This window comes from Miniopterus schreibersii (assembly GCF_964146895.1).
Source record: "Miniopterus schreibersii genome assembly, chromosome: 20".
NCBI lineage: Eukaryota > Metazoa > Chordata > Mammalia > Chiroptera > Miniopteridae > Miniopterus > Miniopterus schreibersii.
The window spans coordinates 7,755,220-7,777,609 of record NC_138122.1 but is presented as its reverse complement, the minus strand read 5'-3'; positions in this window follow the sequence as shown (position 1 = coordinate 7,777,609).

Genomic DNA, 22,390 nt, shown 5'->3' with positions numbered 1-22,390 from the left:
GTTTTTTGTGGTAATATTACCACTCCACTCAGAGGCAGTGATGCCACTGAGGACAGGGCTGGGGAGGGAGGGCATGCATTACTACTCAGATCAATAGTAAAAAATAACTTCAAGACACAAATCATTGCACGCTTATTAGGAAGGGATGGGTTTTGAGTATTTATTACTGTTTAAGAAAATAGAATTAATTTTATTGTAAGTGCTCTTAATTGAATTATTAATAATGGCTGTGTTTAACAGCCGTTCGACCAATTCCTGCAACTAGAACAACTGGCTCTCAAGAGCCCTCTCCAGCACACCACTGGAGAAGCTGCTATAGCTCTGCAAAAGTTAGGACTGTTTTGGTCGCAACTAATAAAAGCTTAACCTAAACCGGCCTAACCAAGGGGAGGGGCATTATTTTGTCTCACAAAATTGACATCATGTGGAAGGATGGGGGAGTTCTAGCTTCAGGCCAGGCATCCCTAGGACCTGCTCTCTTCTCTCAGCTTTTCTGTCCTGTGTGCAGTGTCCGGATGCCTGCCTACAGCTCAGGCCTCACCCTCCGAGGTCCCAGGCTTCCAGAGAAGGAGCAGTGCTTGGTCTCTTTGGCTCTGCCTGGGTCCATATTGTTCCTGAGCCAGGCACCATGGCCTGACAAATGTGAGGCTCTCTGCTGTGGACTGGACCGTGCCCCCCACCCCAACTCATAAGTTCAAGCCTTAACTCCCATGTGATGGTATTTCAAGATGGGGTTTTGGGGAAGGAGTTAAGCTTAGTGAGGTCATGAGAGTGGGGTCCTCATGATGAGATTAGTGCCTATGTAAGGAGAGACGAGAGAGCTTCCTTTTTCTCCCTTCCATATGAGGACACAGAGAGAAGGCAGCCACCTGCAAGCCAGGAGGAGAGCCCTCTCTGGGACTGAATTGGCTGCACCTTGATTTTGGATTTCCAAGCCTTCAGAACTATAAGAAAAGTTCCTATTGCTTAAGCTGCCCAGTTTATAGTATTTTGTTATGGAACCCTCCTGACAGCTGGGGTGAAGTCAGTTTCACCCAGGCACCTGAACTGAGAGGGGTGAGTGCTCAGAGGAAATTGCGGGGAGAGTTACTAGAAGGGTCATTGGAAGCAAACAGCAAAGCAATCTGTCTGTCTGGACAGAAGGAATAGCTCAGAGGGTCCAGCTATCAGTGTAACCTTTCTGGGAACGTGACTGACTCACTCCTTTTGTGTACAAGGGAGGAAAAGCGAAGAGGAAAGGATGGGAAGCTTTTAGCCACAGTCCAAATTGCTCCATGATTTGGGGCCTTGCTGTCCCCCAGGGGAGTGTGGCAAGATGTTTCTGGCACAAAGGACTGCTGAGAATTTTGTTTACTGAGTCCCAGAGTTCAAAATTTAGTTACTCAGATGAGAGGCTTGTGCCCAGGAATGAGAGTTTTAAGTAGGAGTATCTTTACTGGGGAGTATCTTGCTCATACTAGGAATATCTTGCTGAAGTTCTCTGTCAGTTCTGGATTTACCAGCCATCACACCACTCCTTGCAAACCACCACTAGGCCAAGACAAAACCCTTCAATGTGGTGGGTGAAGGGTTATACCAGTATCCAGAAAGATGAAGTGTGAACTGGAGGGCCACAGGCCAATTGCTCCACCAGAAAATTGTGAAAGAAAAAGGGGCTGGGGTGAGCAGTGGGCAGGTATGGACATAGCATTGTATATGAACTTCTAAGGAGGTGAAAGGGAGAGAAACTTTGACTAGAACCAGATGGTGGTTTATCTGTTCCAGACTAATGACTGTTCCTCGGGGTCACCCAGGGCCATGGGGATAGGAGAGATTGCCAGGCGTCCTGGCCAGCAGCAGTTCCAGAGTTCTCCCTGTCCCCGGAGGTTGACAAAATGCTGACCTGGTACTTGTCCTGTACTTTGGGTGCTTGTGCATAGAGTGGAGCCAGAAAGAACCTGCCGTATGCATGTGGAATATACAATATGGTGAGGTTCTCCTTTATGTGCTGGGCACTGTGCCAGATGTCACACACACCACCTCACTTGATCTCCTCCACAGCTGTGTATTGTAGTCAGTTTTCCTCATTTACAGAAGAGGAAACTGAGGCTCAGAGCCCACAGTTACATGGCTAGTAAGTGGCAGTGCTGGCCTGTAACCCAGATTTTTCTGATGTCAACGGCTGTGTTGATTTCTTCCATGTGAACATGAGTTGCAGGGGAGTAGCCATTGGTTGAGCAACATTTACAGGTGCTCTTCCTGAGAGCAGGGCTGTGTCTTGGTCACAACCACACCCTCAGTGCCTAGTTTTAAAAGTTGAAAAAATGCAAGATTATACATACTTCTCTTAATAATCCTCAGAGAAAGCACTTTAAACTTTCTACATTAGAAATGAGGAAACTGAACCTCAGAGAATTTAGATACTTTTTCTGAGTTCTCATAGGTTGTTATTCAAACTCAGGTCTGCATGAATTCAAAGCTAATGACCTTTCTATTATTTGTTATATCACCCCTTAACCTCTTCTAGTGCTACTGAGTTCATTTTCCCACTGGGTAGAAAGTGAGCCAAATGTGGGTGGAGGAGGAGATGGGAGTGGTGAGATTTGCGTTCATCTGGAGTTGAGGAGGAAGCCAGGAGGTAGACCAGTAGGCTGGATCCAAGCCCCTTCCCTCTTTCAATTAGAATATCTGCTGTACTTATTGCAATTTCTTTCTTAAAATTTATTTTTTTTCCCAAATGGGAGTGCCCCCCAACAGATTTCATATATAGAGAATATTATACCAAGTTTTCTTTGGTTTTGAAAAATTAACATTTGATTAATTAAAGTTACATATTCAAAAACCTAGTGTTACCTTAGAGTTCAACTTATAAATCTTATTATTCTATTTATAAGCTTAGCAAATGTGGTCAATTACATATAAGGAGGCCTTTGATTAATAATTTGGCTCATTTATAGTCCTGGCCAGTGTGGTTAAGTTGGTTGGAACATTGTCCTATACACCAAAGGGTGGCGGGTTCAATTCCCAGTTGGGGTTCATGCAGGAGGCAACCAGTTGATGTTTCTCTCTCACATCAATGTTGCTGTCTCTCTCTGTCTTTTCCTCTCTCTCTAAAAATAAATAAATAAATAAATAAATAAATAATAAATGAATAAATAAAGTAATTGGGCCCATTTATAGACTTAAGTGCCCCTCAGCTGTTTAAATTGCATTTATAAATAGAATATTTTAATCTTATTTTGAAGTCTTTCAATATCTTAACAAAATAAGACTTCTCAACTTCTTAAATAACTCATAAATTTAATAAAATAAACTTACATATATAGTGATCCTTAAGTACTCTTAAATCTCCCAATACTATATATAAACTTAGAAAGATTAAACTTAAATATACAAGTCTAAGTCAGTTAATCACACATTTAAAATTGAAATTTCTAGGGCTGCTTATGCTACCAAATAGGCACAGATTTCTTCTTAACACATAAATATTAATGCTGTAAATTTGGTTGTCTCAAACATTTCTATTCTTTTTATTGGTTTTTAGAGAAGGAGCAAGTGGGAGAAAGAGAGACAGAGAAACATCGATGTGAGAGAGAAATATTGATCTGTTGCCTCCTATATGTGCCCCAACCTGGGATGGAACCCACAACTTAGGTATGTGCCCTGACCAAAATCGAACCCACAACCTTTTGGTGTATGAGATGATGCTCCAACCAACCGAGCCACCTGGCCAGGACAGCATTTCTGTTCTTAATTCTAAATCTTCCGAGAGTTAAAAGAATCTTACCCTCTACGGAAATAATAATGTCATCCAAAGCAATTTTGGGGAGAATTCAGCAATTTTAGCCAGGGGTTTAGTCTGGATTCTCTCCAGCCCTCTCTGCAGTCCACGCAAGGAACTTCCTAACATTACGAGTGGTGGGTTTTGTACACGGGACTGTACAAACCTGTATAATCACATAGCTACTTACGACTGGCCTCTTCCCTGTTTGTAAGGACCTTCACTGTACAGGGTTTAAGGTTTAGGCTATTTTAGGGTCGCACCCCTTCTTACATTCATTTTATTCCACTTAGCCCCGTCCCAGGCTAGCCATGGAAGTCTGCGACCAACTTGGGCTGCTCTGTGGCCTGACTTGATTTTGCTTTCCTTTGTCTAGGATTCATTAATTTCTTTCCCATCTAGCTCCAATGACCTTCGACACCGATGGAGTTCTGTTTTCTTTCTATATTCTCTGTGACCAGCAGGACCACACAACTCCTACAGTCGTTACAATGATATCCGATTACGTCCTGCAGATCTCACAGGTTCTAAAGCAAAACACCTGACAAGTACACAAAGGGTTCTATTGTTTAAAAGGATGTTTTCAAACATAACGCTGGTGGAATCATCGTGGTTTCTAAGAAGACCAAATATTTAGGGAGCACCTGCTATGAGCCAAGTACTTTATGCACATTATTTCCTTTTGTCTCCAACACCCCTTCAAAGTCTTTACTTTTATCCCCACATTCAAATGAGGATGCTGAGGTTTATGGCAAAGGCCACATGGCAAGTAAAATGGTGGAGCTAGAAGCAGCTTTTAGGATTGTTTACATAATTCATGATCCTTCTTCTATGCTAGTTCCCAGGGCTTTGAAGGTTTTACTTCCAGGTTCTCACTTCTTTACTCTGACAACAAAAACTTTCTAGATAAACCTAGTTTTTCCAGACAACTGCAAGGCTCAAAAGCAATATCTGTCCCTTGTAGTTCTTAAGCCACCAAAACAACTGGTTAAGATTTCCAGAGATTTTCACGACAGCAGCAAATCGAGGGCAAGCCCTAAGATACCAGTTATAGCCACAGCCTTGGGTCAATGTCCAGGGTCCTGAGGGGATTGGGAAGCTCAAGCCCTGACCCTCGCTGAAGTCCTAACCCTCCTCCACAGGCACCTGATGTGGACACAGTGTTGGCTCACAGTGCACTGGAGTCACATCGGAAAGATCCTGGGACCTGGGACAAGTCCTCTTGATTCCTGTCTTGGCTCTTCCATTTGATCAGCTGTGTGATTTAGAGCTGAACTGTAAATTAAGGGATCCCCCCATTTATTTTATTTCATTAAAAATGTTGTTTTAGACTTATTTAGACATAGGCTTTTATCACTCTTGTACCTACACAGAAAAGACAATATGAGTGAACAATCTAATTAAAGTATACTTAAAACTTCCATACTTTTCTGAATTGCTTTTAGGCTTAGGCATTAAAAACCACATTTTCCCAAAAAACTGCTAGGTGAGGTTGTGGTAGCATATTGATGGTATGGTGGCAAGGGAGGCACCCAGAAATGCCCAAATCCCCCTTCGCTAATCACCTTCCCAACAAGCCGCCTAAGATTTGTTTCCTTTATTTTTATTTTTTTTTCAATTACAGTTTACATTCACCATTATTTTGTATTAGTTTCAGGTTTGCAGCACAGTGGTTGGACAATCACATATTTTACAAAGTGTTGCCCCTGGTATTTCCAGTCCCCACCCGGCACCACACACAGTCATTACTATGCCATTGCCTACGCTTCCCTGGGCTGCGCCCTAATCCCCATTTCTCTTCTCTAACTGCCAATCTGTACTTTTCAATCCCTTCACCTTTTCACCCAGCCCCCCAACCACCTCCCTCTGACAGCCGTCAGTCTGTTCTCTGCGTCTGTGGGTCTGTTTCTGTAACATTTGTTCACTTATATTGTTCTTAAGATTCCACATCTAAGTGAAATCACATGGATTTGTCTTTCTCTGATTGACCTACTTCACTTAGCATAATACGCTCTAGGTCCATACATGCTGCCCCATGGGTAAGATTTCGTTGTTCGTTTGTGTTTTGATCGAGTAATATTCCATTGTCTACATATACCACAGCTTTTTAAAAATTTTTATCTACTCATCTATTGATGGGCTCTCTGGTTGCTTCCAGATCTTGGCTATTGTAAATAATGCTGCAGTGAACATAGGGCTGCATATATTCTTTCAAATTAGTATTTTGGGTGTCTTTGGATATATACCCAGAAGTGGGATCTCTGGATCATAAGGCAGTTAGTTCTGTTTTTGATTTTTTGAGGACCCTCCATAGGGTTTTCCATAGTGGCTGCACCAATCTGCATCCCCACCAAACAGTGCAGGAGGGTTCCCTTTTCTCACACCTTCTAAGATTCCTCAGGCACTGTATGCCCCAGAAACAATGGTTGAGAAGGTGTCACTTGGCTGTGGACAGTGATAGCTCTCATCACACTGAAACTCTGATTAGAGGTCCTTAGAGCCCACGTCACGGGAGGCCTAAAAACTGAGACCTTCAGCTACAGCTCTAAATCTCAATTTGGGAACACCCTGGTGAGGTGAAAATTAATGTGGGACCCTTGGGGGCATCTAAAGGGTAGATCTGTCCATTTTGCACCAGGACATTTTCCCGGAAATCCTGGATTTCTGTTTCTTTATCAAAGGTTAGCTCAGAGCACAGTAGCTGGCCACCGGCCGTGGGGCCCGATCCTTTCTCTGCAGTGGCTGGGTGCTGATGGCTGGGCCAGGACAGCAGCTTGGGTCTCAATTATGGGGCTGGATCCGGCAGCCAAGAGAGATGCCTGAAAGGGAGTCAGGATTCAGTGGCGCTCCATTGTCCCCGGGAGAGGAAGGCTGCTCTGCATTCATCGCCACATTCATCCTCCAGACAAAAGGACATTTGGTGAGATGACTGAGCTCTCCCTCCCAGCCACGCCCTCCTTTCTCACTTCCCAGGCTGCTGGAAAGACAGGGGTGTCTGAACCTGCTGGCTCGGGCCCAGTGCCTCATCCCACCCTCGGTCACCAATGCTCTCCTTTTCCAGGGCGGGGATCGGGCAGGGAAGTGGGATGATTCCTTTCCCCAAGTCGAGAGAAGAGTCAAACTTCATATTCCTAAGCGGCCTTGAGGAACCTTGGCTAAAGTTTCATGCTAAGTTCCCAGGAATAGTGGAGAAGCCACTTAAAACAAGCTCAGGGTGATTGTGGCTGTTCTGTGCTTATCCAGGCAACTGAACTTGATTGGGACGCCCTGCGAGGCCAAACGACACGAGGACGGCTGTGTTTCAAAGTGGTTAAACCATGGGTTTGAAGCCACCATGGCTTTGATGGCTGGCCCTGCCACTTATTCTGTAAGATTGGGCCCTTAGCGCTCCCTAAACCTTGGTTCCCGCCTCGGGGGGTGGATAGCAGTGTCTCCTGCCCCCAGAGGGTGAAATGAGAGATGTGTGCGTTGCAGCTCTCAGCTTTGTGCCTGGCACTTCTTAAAAGTGAATGAATGCTACCAGTTGTCATTGCCTGGAGAGGGAAAGTTGGGCAGGGGCAGATGACTCAGAGCAGAACTGGGCATTTAGCGTAGAAATTCCTCTTACACTCCCCACAGCACATTTTGCTGAAATCCTGGTCTATAAAATCTGGACACAGAGCAGTGTCTTGCTAAAATGATATGAAGAGACCACTAATGGGGTGTATGAGGTGCGCTGTGTGTGCCAACGTGTGGGACCAAGTCAGGGAATGACAATCCGTTTACCAATTCTTTGGTAATTAGATTATTGTGTCCCACCAGCAGGTGAAGTTTATCATTGTGACAGTCCAGCTTCTGTTTTCTGGATAAAGATGTCTTTAATTTTTTAAGCTCCCTCAGCATATTCCCAGATCTAATTAAAACCAAAAGCTATAGAAATAATTATGTTTGTAGAAACACCGGCAGGAACCAATACTGACTTCTGTGTAAGAATCTCTCTGTAAAGGGGAATATTCTGGGACTTTATTCAATTGTTGCCATTGGGATGCTGGGTGGCCACAAGCATCCTCGAGGGTGAGGAATGCAGTGAGAGCTCTTTCAACGCCAAGTAGCCAGTCTTTCCTGGGAAAACCGGTGCTTCTGGGGAATAATTCATCCAGCTGGGAGAATCTGGAAATCTGTATGTGGCCATTCATTACCATTGAATTCCAATTTATTTCAGAGGTAGCTCAGGCAGGGAGAGACTAGGGACCTTATTGGAAAACACCCACTTCTATTGTTCAGTCCAAGAGCCAGACAAAAGGCTTTGAAAAGATCTAAGGAAAATCAAGACTCCAAGAACAGTTGGACTTTCTTTATCTGAAAATTACAATAAAATAAATCATAGGGAGGTAATGCACAGCACAGGGAATATATTCAATAATATCGTAATAACTATGTACAGTGACAAATGGCTTTTAGACTTATTGTGGTGACCACATTGTAAGGTGCTTGGTAAGGTTTTGATGTATATAAATGTTGAGTCACTATGTTCTATGCCTGAAGTGAATATAATATTGTATGTCAACTATAATTAAAGTTAAATTTTGCCTGGCTGGTGTGGCTCAGCGGTTGAGCATTGACCTAGGATCCAGGCGATGGTGGTTCAATTCCCAGTCAGGGCACATGCCTGGGTTGTGGGCTAGATCCCCAGTAGGGGGCAGCCAATTGATGACTTTCTCATCATTGATGTTTCTCTCTCTCTTCCTCTCCCTTCCTCTCTCTGAAATCAAAAAAGACATATTTAAAAATAAAATTTTAATTCCCTCCTCAAAAATAAAATAATAAAATAAAATAAAATTGCAGAATGCCAGTTCTGGGAGGAATCTCAGAGATGAGCTAGTATCCTGACTGAAAACACTCATTCATACAGATGAGAAAACTAAGATCCACACAGTTGGAGTGCTTAAGATCTTTGGAGACAAGAGCATAGATTTCCTGATTACTGGTCCAATGTTCTTCCCACCAGAAATCATCATTACCTATTTGAGGGTTGCCTGCTGGGTACAAAGGTATACAAGGTGTGAGACACCTCACTTTATCACATGGAGCTTACCATGTAGTCAGACAGACAAAACATGTGCACATGGAGTAATAACAGCTATGGGGCCTGTCTGACAGGTAGCGTCCATGTGATAGGCTTTGAGGCAGGAGAGGTCTCATTCTTGATGCGCCAGGGAAGCTTTCAGAGATGGTGGGATTCCAGCAGGGCCATGGAGGATGTGTGTGATTTGGATGGAAGGAGAGGAAGGTCATTCTAAGTAGGAAAAATACATGTTCAGAAGAGCAAAGTTAGGCCAGTAAGAGGGATATTTATGAGTAGGCAATGATTTGGCAGAAGTGGTTAAGTCTACTGAGATCACAGAATGTTAGAACTGGGAGATATTTCAGAGATCACCAGGCTCATTCTCCCCAGTTTATTGTTGAGAACATTAGGTCCAGAAACTTAAGTGGCCTACCCAAGGTTTCATGGCTACAAAGAACAAGCTTGGGATTAAGCCCCTGTTCACGACCTCTTATCCAGTACATTTTTTACTGTACCCTACAGATCCTAGGGACGTGATAACAGAGAGACACAAAGACCACCGAGGACCTTGCGTGAGATACAAGATGTTTGTACATCAAGCACTGGAAACCTCTGACCATTTTTGAACGTGAAAGTAATGCATGATCAGAGTGGTACTTCATAAAGCTTGAGCAGGACAGATGGGAGAGATTGAAAGGAGAAGCGGAGAGACCAGTTAAAGAGGCCCCAGACCTAGACCAGCTATGGGATAATATGAATTGAGGTCATCAGAAGGAAAACGAGGAGGAGAAGATGAGTGTGAGGGGGCCTTAAACCAGAGGCTAGGGGTGAGTCAGGAAATGGGCTTCAAAGACGGTGCTGGAAATTCAGAGTTGACCAGTTGCCCGGGTCCGAAGCCACCTTATACCTTGCCCCAGCTTTCATCCTCCCTTCCCCTTAGCGCTTCCTCGTTTATTCTTTCTTTCAACAAACATTTTTGAGGCTGTGGAAGGTTCCACATCCACCCCAGCCAGGAACCAAGCGAACACGATGCTTCTGTTGTTTTCTTGAGATCTGCCCCCCTTGAACTCTTCTTGGTCAGAGTCGTTGAAGAGATCCGAGGTGAACTAAGGAGAACAGCTCGGTTACTGAAAAGCAAAAACCCGATTGTCTGAGCGGGTGTTGAAAAGCCAGCAAGGCTTCCAATGGGGGGAGAGACAAAGCGTCTTGGGGAGGGAGGAGGCGGCCCTGTGCACACAGACGCTCTCGGGCCTCAGGGGAATAAAGGGTCCCAGTGTGATGGCAACAAAGGGACTCTTGTGCATTCACAGCCAGGGGCCTGCAGGGGTAAGGAGCAGCCTTGGCCCTGGCACGGGCTGGGTGGCTCTAGGCTCAGGCTGCTGCTCCTCGGGAGAGTGGAAGTGTCCTGGTGCCAACCACCAGAATGGGAACACGTGCTGGGGACTCCTTATGTCTGAGGGAGACCTGGAGGCCACAGCTTTAGAAGACCGAGGGCTGCTGAAGGGCAGAGTCTGTGCTCTCCTTCCCATTCATTCCATCTCAGCGATTCCTGCCCCCTGCTCCCTTTGGATACCTTTAGTAATCATGGCCTTTCCTTCTCTTGGTCTGCGTGACTGTTTTTAATACCGAAGATTTAGTCTTACCAAGTGGAATTGAACAAGTTTGGCAAATAGGTCAAAACACACAGACTAACTCACACATCGGTTGTAGCTGTATTGAGAAGTATTCTCTCATGCATCTGGGCCAAGCATAAGGATTCTAGGCACACAGGAAAATGTCAAAGTGGTTTAAATTATTATTTAAAAATATATTTTTAATTGATTTCAGAGAAAGGAAGGGAGAGGGAGAGAGAGAGTTGAAACATCAATGATGAGAGAGTCGTTGATCGGCTGCCTTCTGCACGCCACCGACTGGGGATCGAGCCTGAAACCTAAGGCATGTGCCCTGACCGGGAATCGAACCTGGACCTCCTGGTTCATGGGTCAACACTCAACCACTGAGCAACACCGGCCTGGCTGGTTTAACTTATTTTTGTTTCTGTTTCCTGATAATACTGAGTAAAAGTAGGTTGCAGAGAGGTCCACAAAGTAGGTTAGGGAAACATGGTCAAAAATTCCAAGTCAAATAGTTTCCCATTCACCTTCCAAAATGTACAACTATTGTAAATGCCCTCTGGTTGCCTCTTGCACCCTCCGAGGTCAAGGTAGTTTGGAGGTAAAGAGACGTGCTCCAAAACCCTTGCTCTGCTACTTCTAGTGTGTGACTTTGGGCAAATTACTGAGTTTCTTTGGACTCTGTTCTTCATCTGTAACCTAGGCACAATTTCTATTTTATACAAGTTTTGTAGGACAACTTAGCAAGTCTTTGGCAAAGAGTAGGTGTGACTTAAGGTTCATTCTGGGTGAGATCAATTCAGAGTTTAAGGCTTTGTATTTAATTCATTCTGTTATATCATAGTTGTTTCTTAGGTAAGATTCTGGGATCAGGGAAAATTAATCTCAAAGAAATGTGATCATTAAGAAAGAGATGACCGTGTGTGGGGATTGCCATGCTCAAGTTCATCCTGGAGGTCAGCTCCCTCACGACATTGCCTTGTGCCGGGACACCATGGACGAATGCCATTTAGACTTTGTTATGGGAAGTCCAAGGGCTGAACAGTGTGTGGTTAGGGAAGTCATGTCTCAGCAGTAGAGTCAGTGACTGATGCAAATTTTGAGCTGAGCCAGAAATGCAACCCAGGCATCCTGACACCCCACCCCATGCCTAATGATAAAGCCATTCGTTCCTGCTCCCTGCATCCGGGAACAGACATCCCTGGAGCCAAGAGGGTGACATCAGGGCGTCCGGTGAGCTCACTCTGCTGCTCTGGTTTGGATATAGAGAAGTGGTATTAGAGCTCCAAGAGAGGGCTTTGCAGCCTGGCTTTCTCAGAGGCCAGTGGTGGGAACAGGTCCTTCCCTGGAGACCTGAAGGAGGCAGCGAGCTCCGAGAAGTCTCCACAGTCATGGGCAGGAAGAGCCAATGAGGCATTGAAGGGGAAGGGAGAGAATGATTTATGAGTAAACCCTAAAGAGCTGAACTTGCCGGCTTGACCCCAGCACCAACTGAGGGGCGTGGGAGAGCATTCTGCAAATATTTCAGAGGCACTGGTGCCAGAGAACTCAGTGTCTAAACCTGGAGGGAAGGAAGGGAGGGACCACAGAGCCATGTCCGTCAAGAAAAGCTTTCCCAGAGCCGTCAGAGTGCAGACCTCCAATTTCAGGGACCCCTGTCTGTTTGGGCATCTCCCCATGGCACAGGGTCTAAGGGCTGACAGATTCCAGCACACAGACCATGTGGGCCAGGTCACTTTTCCTGTGGAGCAGCTGGGCAGAAAGCATGAGGAAAGCTAGGCAGTGAGAATAGGGTGGATGGCATAGCCCTGTCCTTTCTTTTAATGTCCTGTTCTCATTGGTTTTCTGAGGATCTGAGCTCTCTGGCTTGTTCCACCTTCCCCTTGGCCCCCTCCCTGTACTAATTTCCTATTTTATCAAACCAAAGCCTCTACAGTCTTCAAAGCCCAGTTCAACCTGCACCTCCTTCAAAAGCCTGTCCCAACCTCAAATGGCACACATTGTCATTACATCCCCTTGAAAAGCCAGGATACACTTCTGCATATTAAAGGCTCTGAGATGTCCTGTGGTAAAGAAATATTTCAAACTTTGTTTATCCTAATATTTCCTTAATATGTTTGATCAGAAAATTCTACTTTAGATAAACATGTCATGTGCTGTCTTGAGGCTTTCTCACTTGGTGATTCATGCACGTATGTATGATTGGCACCCCCAATGACCTCCCAGGTGCCTCAGTGCGAAGACTACACGTCCTGCTTCCTTTGCAGCTCTCACAGCACCTGTCAAACCAGGTGCTCACAACATCTGTGTTTAATTAAAAGGCAAGAGGAATACTAGAAACAAAATGAAGTAGAAATACAAAACTGGAGGAAAATTGAAATATGCATGCAAAGGAATGTTATTTTGAACGTAGAAATTGTTGTAAATAAGAAAAACAATGAATACTGCAGTAGAGATGGGAAAATCATGGACAGTCAACTCACAAAAGAAGAAATGCACAAAGCTTATATACATTTGGTTAAGTCTTTAACATCACAGTAATAAAAATATGAAATAAAAAAATCAAGTACCATTTTATTTATTAAACTGGCTAAAAAGAAAAACTAGGTTAGTGAGGATATAAGGAAACAAGCACTTTTATATTGCAGGCTTTAAAGTTAAGTCAGTATGTAGTTAGTTTTTTCAAGAGTGTGCTAAAAACGGGAACTTTCCTATCATGAACCATTTATCAAAAATGTGTCATTACTGGATGTATAATATTCCATAATATGGAATATAAAAATTCATTTAGCTGTCATTTGACTGGGCATTTAGGTTGTTTCCAAGGTTTTGTCTGATCTTCAGTTATTCCCTTAGGATCCAAATTTAATTATAATAATGTGTTAGTTATATACTGCTGTGTAACAAATCACCCCCAAACTAACTAAATATTATATAGCTCAAAACAACAGCCCTGGTTTCTGTGCTTCAAGAATTTGGACAGGACACAGCAGGGAAACTTGTCTCCATTCCACGAGCCTAGAAGCCTGGGGCTGGAATCACCTGATGTCTCCCTTTCTCAATGTCTGGCATCGATGCTTAGCTGGGGCTGTCAGCTGAAACCCCTACATGAGCCTCCTCAAGTGGCCTGGACTTCCGCACAACATGGTGGTTGGGATCCAAGGGCAAGTGGGAAGGGTACTGTATTAGGGTCCTCTGGCTGCTGGAACAAATTGTCACAAATTTATTCCCTTACTGTCCTGGCAGTCAGAAGTCTGAAATGGATCTTACCAGGAGGTCATGGAGGTGATGGCAGTGATGTGTTTTTTTTGGAAGCTCCAGGGGAGAATTTGTCTCCTGGCCCTTTTCAGCTTCCAACACTGCATTCCTTGCATCCCTTGGCTTGGAGACCCTCCCTTCATCTTCAAAGCCAGCAGGACACTGCCCTCTCCATCTGGGTACATCTCCCTCTGCCTCCCTCTTATATGTACAGTTGTGATTTCATTGGGGCCCATCCAGAAATCCAGGATAATCCCCCATCTCAAGGTCCTTAATTAATCATATCTGCAATGTCTCTTTTGCCATATAAGGTAGAATTAATTCACTGAATAGTGGTTGCCAGAGGCTGAGGGGATGGGAAGAGGTTAGTAAAATGGTACAAACTTTCAGTTATAAGATACAGAGGTTCTGGGGATCTAATGTATAGCATGGTGACTATAGTTAATACTGTTGCATTATATACTTGAAATTTGCTGAGAGAATAGAACTTAAGTGTTCTCACACAAAAAATGATAACTACGTGAGGTGATGGTGGTGTTGATTGTGGGGATCATTTCACAATGCATGTGGCCAACACTCATGATGTTGTACACTTTAAATAATATTACAATTTTATAGAAAAAGGCAGCATTTACAGGTTCTAGGAATTAGGATCTGTATACATTGGTGGGCCCATTGTCAGCCTCTAACAATGACCACAGGCTTTTCCTTTCTTTAGCTCGATTTATGGGAGGCCATCCAGTCATGCAGTGAGAGCCGCAAGTGGAGCTGGAGCACTGGCTCAACTATGGTGGGTGACATGGAACCCGGGTGCCCTGCTCATGAAGCCTCCTCATGCTCTCTGGTCCTGCTCAGAGAGCAGGGCATTCCACTGGGCATTTAGGTTGTTTCCAAGGTTTTGTCTGATCTTTGATCATTCCCTTAGGATACAATTTTAATAATAATGTGTTAGTTATATACTGCTATGTAACAAATCACCCCCAAACTACTGAGCGTGTGGCAGCTCTGAGTGCGTGGTCACTTGGTGTCCTGTCGTCAGGCCTTCTGATATCATGGATCAGTGATATTCTGTAGGGTACCTGAGGCAGTCAGATCTCTTTGGATTATATTGTGACACAGGGCAGGAGAGTTAAATCTATAAAGGAATACTGTTTTCTGCCTCTCACAAATGCAAACCGTTTCGACTCTCTTTTTTAATTGTAATAGAAAGGAATGCATTTCCAAAATAAGTAATCATATATCCTGTGGCCTTGTTAATCTGCTCTAGCAATGACATCACTTTGGACACAGCAGCTGCAACCGGGCCTGCTGTGCGTTCAGGCCAGAAGTAGTAATAGTCTTTCTCCACGGCGTGTGGGTTTCTGCAGCGGCCAGATGAGTGAATTAGATGGAGATACTGTAGGGACTATAGGCCCAGCATCTTGTAGGTCATTAATGGTGACACTCATTTTGCCATCCTCCCAGGGAAATGAAACGTTGGCAGGGGGGTGGGGACGTAACAACTTAGAGGTTTCCAGTTAGCCTTTCCTACTATCCTAATTCTTTTTTCCCTTTTTTATTGACTTTATTAAGGTGACACTGGTTAACAAAATGATACCGGTTTCAGGTGCGCGATTCCACAGCACATCATCTGTTCACTGTGCTGCGTGTTCGCCACCCCAAGCCAAGTTACCATTGACTGATTTACCACCGACCGTGACAGTGTGTGTTGCAAGTGTCACACGTGCTCTGTCATGGACTCGTCAGTGCAGTGCTCTGAGGTTGGTGCCACATCGTCATTGCTCTGGATGCGCGAGTGATCTGCCCCAAATCTCCCAGCAAAATGAAAGGTTTGAACTTGGACCTCTCTGACTGCAAAATCTGTGCTTCTGTCCCTGTCATCGCAGCCTTTTAACTCAAATCTTGCCTCAAACCAGTGACATCTCTACTGTCCCAGAGGTCCTTAAAATCCCAAAGAAGTCAACAGAAACTGCTAACGGAGAAGAGTTTGACTTTAGACGCCATCGGCCCCGAGGAGTAAATGGCACGGGGACGCTGTCCTTGGGCCTAACGTGGTGCTGGGAGGGAGTGCAGCTCGCTGCGTGCTGGTTGCTAAGCTGCCAAGAGGATGCAGCCTGTGACTCTGGTGTGTGCTGAGCAAGCACCAGTGGCGGTGGAAGGAAGGGAGTCGCTCCCACCAGATGCTCCTTTCCTCTCTTCCTGACAGTCACTGTGGCTTCAGGACACTCTGTGCTCCAGGGCAGGGCAGGGCAGGGGCGTCACCAGAGGAGGGGTGGTGAAAGATTTATTTTCTGGCTAACAAAAGGCCCAGGGAATCCCTTTTGGGAGCTTTGTTCGGGATCTCAGGCTGTTTATGCGGAGCCACGCAGGCAGAAACCCCGGACCACCCCGCCCTGGCAACGCGCCCCGCACTGTGCTCCTCTCCGCCGGCCCGGCTGCTCTCGGCGGTGCCAGCGGCCGCCTTCCTCGCTCTGGCAGCGAACTTTCTAGCTCCATCTCTGAGGGATCTGTCCTCATTTCAGGGTTGGAGGCTCCTCACCTTCAAATTACACATCAGTTTCTTGAGAGCTGTGAGATAATAGATCTGAAAATACTGCACAGAAAAATGGAAAAGAATGAATTAAAGACCCAAAGCCTTGTACCCCCCCTCCCCCATTGCCCCATGCCCAGTGGGCATTTGGTAGAAGTAAAGGGAGCTGGACTGGCCAGAAAAAGTAGATGTGCTTGGGAGAAAAGTGGCAGGGAGGGAGATTCCTGATGTAGAAATGTCCCTTCCTCTAGGGACAGATTAACTAGGGGCCATGGGGAATCTGACCTAAGATCTCTGAGATCTGACAGCAACACCACACTGAGGGCCTTGGGACTCCCCAGCATGGACACTCAGGTATGGAAGGATGGGGAAGGTGAAAGGTTACCTAGATCAACCTTCCCCTGATCTCCACCTGATGCTTGGCTCTCTGACAACTCGCCCTGCCCTCTGCCCTCTGGCTGAACGCATCCATTATGGTAACTCACCGTGTTCTGAGGCAGAGCTTTTCCTTCCTGGGCACGTCTGTCAAAATGTCCCTCCTTGGATGGTTTTACCATTTAGACCCCCCTGATCCACTATGCTCCAAACTAAGAGGCAAAGAATTGTGAGTAGAGTTCAGAGGGAAATGCTGTAAATTCTTTCTTCCCTGTTTCCCAAACACTCATTCCTTTACCTCCAAAGGTGGCAGAGGAGGGTGGGAGGCAATGGAGGAGGTGCCCAGACCAGCAATCAGTCGGATATGCCCCGAATCCCCTGGGCTGATGTGAGACGCACCCATCCCAGCTGCCCTTTTAATAGACGGCACCCCCTCCTCCCCCACCAGCAGGAGGTTGAATGTCCCCGTATGAGGGGTGACAAGGCCTTGCCTTGGCTCCAGACTGCAGTTATCTCCAATGCTCAGAAAGTCAGAAAGTGATGGAGAAAAAGGAGACAAAAAAGGGGGCTGGTGGGGAGAGGTGGTGGGGGTAGAGGAGAGAAGGGAAAAGAGAGGGAAAGGCGGGGAGAGGGGAGGGGGGAGGAACACACGAAGGCATGAAGAGTCACAGAGAATGAGCATCTCAAAGGGAGGGCGGTGCGCATGGAGAGGCGCGGGAGAAGTGCGGGGTTAAAGAGAGAGCAGAGGGCAAAGGAAAAGCAGGGAGGGGACTGGGGAAGTCTTAGTAATGGCTCCAGGTCCGGGGCTGGGAGTTCTATACTGTGTCTTCTCCTGGGCAACCTGACTCCTCCCAGAAAGTGGCCCCAGGCTGGGAAACTTGGGGGACAGGGCTGGGAAGTTTCTGATCTGTGCTGACATGATCCTCAGGTCCAAGGCTGGATGGGGTACCCTGACTGTCACTCCAGGAAGATGGGCTTGGGCAGGACCGCTGAGCACGGTTGTTTAGCCATGGCCCAGCCTTGGTGCCTGTCAGCATCCTGGCCTCCCCTTGCTGTCAGAGAGGTTGATGGGAGCCGAACGGTGGGCTCTCGCCTTCCCAGCTGGAGCCCCACAGCTGCCATGCATTCAGCTCTGAAGCCGGGCAGAGGGTTGGTCCCTCGGGGACCTGAGATGGAACAAATGGGAGGGGCACAGGGTGCATATGTGCAGTCAGCCCCTAATGCTCACCACATCTGGATCCGCTTATGAGATAAGAGAAAAATTCCTTCCCTTCCTAGGCCTTGGGAAGATAGCCTAAGGGTGGGGTGCTTGGGTTACAGACCGGGGTCCACGTTGGCAGGGAAGTGGGCAGTGGTTTTAGTTTGTTTTTAAATTTTCACCAATGAAACTTGTTTGTGAAAACTTTTTCTCAACTGTGAAACTATTCATTACTGCCCTTAATCTCACCACAAGCCGGTGAAGAACGTAGTCCCTATTTTAAAGAAGAGAAGACGAATGCAGGAATGGCCCAAAGGGTGTGCAGAGACTCCAAACCCAGTGCTCTTTCCACTGTGGCCTACAAGCAGCTGCTCTCGTGCAGGCTTAGGATGGTTAGTCCCGGGTCTTCGGGAGCCAGGGAGGGGGCAGGACTTGGGCTTTCACTCCCTTTGGAGGCCTGCCCACGTTACCTGCGGGTAAGTGTGGCGTGATGGAGGAAGGGCATTCACTCCTTGTTTTCCCCTCTCCAAAGTAAAGCCCCTGGCTGCGAAGCACATGTCCATGATAAGACATCTCAATCCTGCTGGGGCTCGTAGACCCAGGAAAACAAATTCTGAGCCCACTGAAAAATCAGAGAGATGGTTTTCTTCTCACAAGAAACCCTGGAGCAAAGGGAGAAACCACTGGGCACCAAGAGCATTCTGCAGGGTGCCATGGACAGGACCTTGGCCTCATCCGATAATCCTGGGCCCTCCCTCGCACAGCATGGTCAGGCCCAGTCAGAACCCAAGAAACCTGGGTTGGTAGGATCCAAATTTAACCTCGCCAGTCTTTATTTTGTGCAAGGGCTGCATAAAGTTTGCACAGGAGGCACAAATCTGAGCAAACTAGTTTAGTTTCAGTCTAACAGGTAGGAGAAACCTAACATGTACAGAAGCACAGTATTCAGGAGTGCGTGTGAGCAGTGGGAAAGGAATGGGTGAGGTGCTATGTGGGGTCAGAGGAGGGAAGTGTCACACTGGGCTGCAGAGTAAGAAATCAGGAGAGCTTCATGGAAGAGGTGGCTATCAGAGTGCCATTGTGGATATACATGGAACTTCATAGTTTATAAAACTTCCCCATACGTTTGTTTTGATACACAAGATTATGGCAGCAGATGTTGGCAAGGTGGAGAAACAAGCAATAGCCCACTGCTGGGGGTGAGAGGAAAAGTGGATGTACTGTACATTATTTGAGAAACAACTTGACACTCAGAATTCAAAAATCTAGGAACTTATGCTCTAAACACACTGACACGTATGGGCAGATGTGCATCAACAAGAGACCCCCTGTAACAAGGCTAGCAGGAGCAGAAGACTGAAACCCACCAAGGGCTCATCACAGAGATCAGGTGATGAATTACAGGACATCCAAGCAACGGAACCTGGTGCAGCCATGGGAAAGAATGCGGTGCCTCTGTGCGTTGTTATTAAAACCATCTCTAAAATATAATGTTAATAAAGCATAAAGCAGGGCAAAGGATGGCATGTACAGGATACTCTCATTTGTGTAACAATTGAGTGCTTGTCAACAGAAAGTTTCCAGAAGGATGCACAAAAAAATCTGTTAATTATGGTTACTTCTAGGGAAATAGATAGAGGGACTGGAGAGGGAGATGAACTGTTAAAACATTTTCAGTATTGTGAAATGTATCGTATAAGCTAGAGGAGTATATAAAACATATGTACTATCTGAAAAGTAATGACAATGCATGGCAGACTTAATGTATATTGTGTTACAAGTTCTTGTGCTCTGATTTTTAAATTTTTTTAAAAAAATAAGTTTTTATTGATTTCAGAGAGAGAGGAAGGGAGAGGGAGAGAGAGAGAGATACATTGATGTGAGAGAGAAACATTGATCGGCTGCCTTCCACATGCACCCTGACTGGGGATCAAACCCACAACCTGGGCATGTGCCATGACCGGGAACTGGTCTGGTGACCCTTTGGTGCACAGGATGGGGCTCAACCAACTGAGCCACACTGGCCAGGGCTTGTGCTCTGGATTTTATACCATTTGCATGTATTCCTCTTTAAAATAATCTCTGTGAGGCAGACAAGAGTATTCCTTCCCATCCCATTTCCTAAGAGGACAATGGGCCTGGGGTGTGCCCATGGATGGCAAGGAGAGTGGGCGCGCTGAAGGCAGAAGAAAGGCCTAAGGAGCGGAAGCAGGAGAGGGAGGAAGGAAGCCAGGCCCATGCTGACTTCTCGGCTACATGCTCTGGGGAGTGACACGATCAAAGTCTTAGAAAGAGGAAGTAGAATAAAAGGCTCTGTGGTGGTCAGCAGTCCACCAGCCAAGCAGGGTCCTGTGGACGGGTCACGATGGGGTAAGAACTTGCTGCGCCCTGGGCTGCGCTGGGCACTGCACCAACCATGTTGACCACCTCGCTTCTGTTAAGGCAGCTTTTCTGTCCCCATTTTGCAGGTGAGGAGGCTGGCTCTTAGAGACAGCAGGTCACTTGCTATAAAGGCCACATGGCTGTTGAGCAGCAAAGGTTGGTGTCGACTCCTCGTGGGCCTGGTGACAAAGCCTGTGCATGACTCTGCGTGTCCCCCCTCTGGGCTCAGTTCGTCTCACAACTGCTAGCTGTCAGGCGAACATTCCTGCATCTCACTCGGAAAGTTGCTATTTCTCTCTTCCTCTTGTGATGGTCACCGTGCCACGAAGATAAATGTGGAGTGGATGCCAAGGTAAATAAGCATGGCATGGGTGGCCCCGGGCTTCTCTTGCTCCCTTCACCTGCCCTCCATCAATCTCAGAGGCCCTCTGTGCATGAGAAAAGTGTGGGGTGGTGCGGCAGGATTGAGAGTGGAGCCTTCCCCCAGCACAGCCCCTGCAGTGTGTGGGCTTGGGAATGAGAGCCCTGGGCCCTTGCTTTGCTTCTCTCTGCTACCGTGGTCCCCAGAATGGCATCGGTGACCTCTGTGCTCATGGCCACGCTTTCCTGGCTATCTCCATACAGCATGCAGCTTCTGAGGAAAGGAGGGCGTTAATGGCCTGTTCCCAATCATGCCCCATGAATCACACCAATTTTATTTTTCAGCCTTGCACATTCCACCGACGAGTGCCATTTCCTGGTGTCTTACGCAGGCTCCATAGCAAGATTTGGCCAGGATCCTGCAAAAGAAGAGAAGTGACAGAGGCTTCAGGGTGGCCTGGGCTCTGGTCCATGACCCCTGGGCATGCCCCAACTTGTATGAAGGTTGAGGGATGCCAGCCACCCCCCAGAATCTTTGCAGAGGCACTGAAGAGGATGGCCAGTTTTACGGCCTTGGTTTGGTCACATTCTGGCCGGGATGACGGCTGAGGTTGGTCAGAGGGCCTGATTCATCAAGGTGAAGCCACAGGCTGCAGGAGGGGCCTGCAGCGCTGCCTCCCTGTCTGGGAGTTTGGTGGGAAGCACCAGCCAACCCGCAAACACAGCTCCAGCCCCTGACAACAGTAATTCTCCCTTGGACAGTAACGTGTGGGAAATATGCCAGTTAGAGCCTGTACTGTACATTCCTTTCCTTGACAGGACAGAGCTCAATGAATATTTCACCTTCATAATCTTGGCCACAGTTGGGGGTTTGTGAAGCTGTCTAAATCCAGTTTATCAGCAGGAATAAATGCCCTCAGACTGAAAAAGTGGGAAGCAGAACTTGGCTCCTTTGGGCTGATGATTTATGAAGGAACAGCCAGCTGGGAATGGATGAGGCAGGAGGGAGAGGGAAGGAAGCAAGAGTCTGTGGGACTCCACTCACAACCTATAAAAGCAGCAACATGTACTCTATCGAGAGATCATATTCCAAGATACATTTCCTCCTGTGAAGAATACGGGGTCTGGCATCCATCACTTGGTAGGGACTGTGGAACTCTGTAGGGATGTGCAGGATGGGCCCTCATTGGGCCCAGGGCTGGATCTGCTGAAGCCACGGCCTTGAGGTTGTGTGTCCTTTCCTTAAGCATCCTCAAGACCTGGATTCCCACTGCCCATTGGGCTTTGTCTTTCTACCATCTGGCAGCTCCTGAAACTCCATTTCCTCCATAAATCATCTCAGGCTGAAGTCCAGGTAGTGTCCTCTCCCTCCACAATTATTACTTCAGGACATTGTGTGGCCCAGGCAAATCAATAGTTTTCCTACTTGCATATTTGGCCTTTTGTTCTGTCTCTGCAACATCTGCAAGGTTATCCCCCACTTTCCTGCAGGTGGAATCTCAAAGAATAAGCAGTGTGTTTGAGACCATGGGGTCAAAGTCAGATCACCTGGGCTGGTGTCTCAGCTCTGCCTCTTAAAAGTTGTGTGATTTGGGGGAGTTCTTCCTGTGCCTGGTTTCCTCATCTGTAACATGGGGATAATAATAGTGCAAGTAAAGCCATTACTTGGAGAATTAAGTGGGATGATCATTTTAGCTCAGTATCTTGCACATGGTTATTGTTCATTACATGGATGCTCATCAGCGTGGTGATGGTGATGGTGATGATGGTGATGGTGATGATGGTGATGGTGACAACAGTGATGGTGATGACGGTGATGGTGACAACAGTGATGGTGATGATGGTGATGATGGTGATGGTGATGGTGATG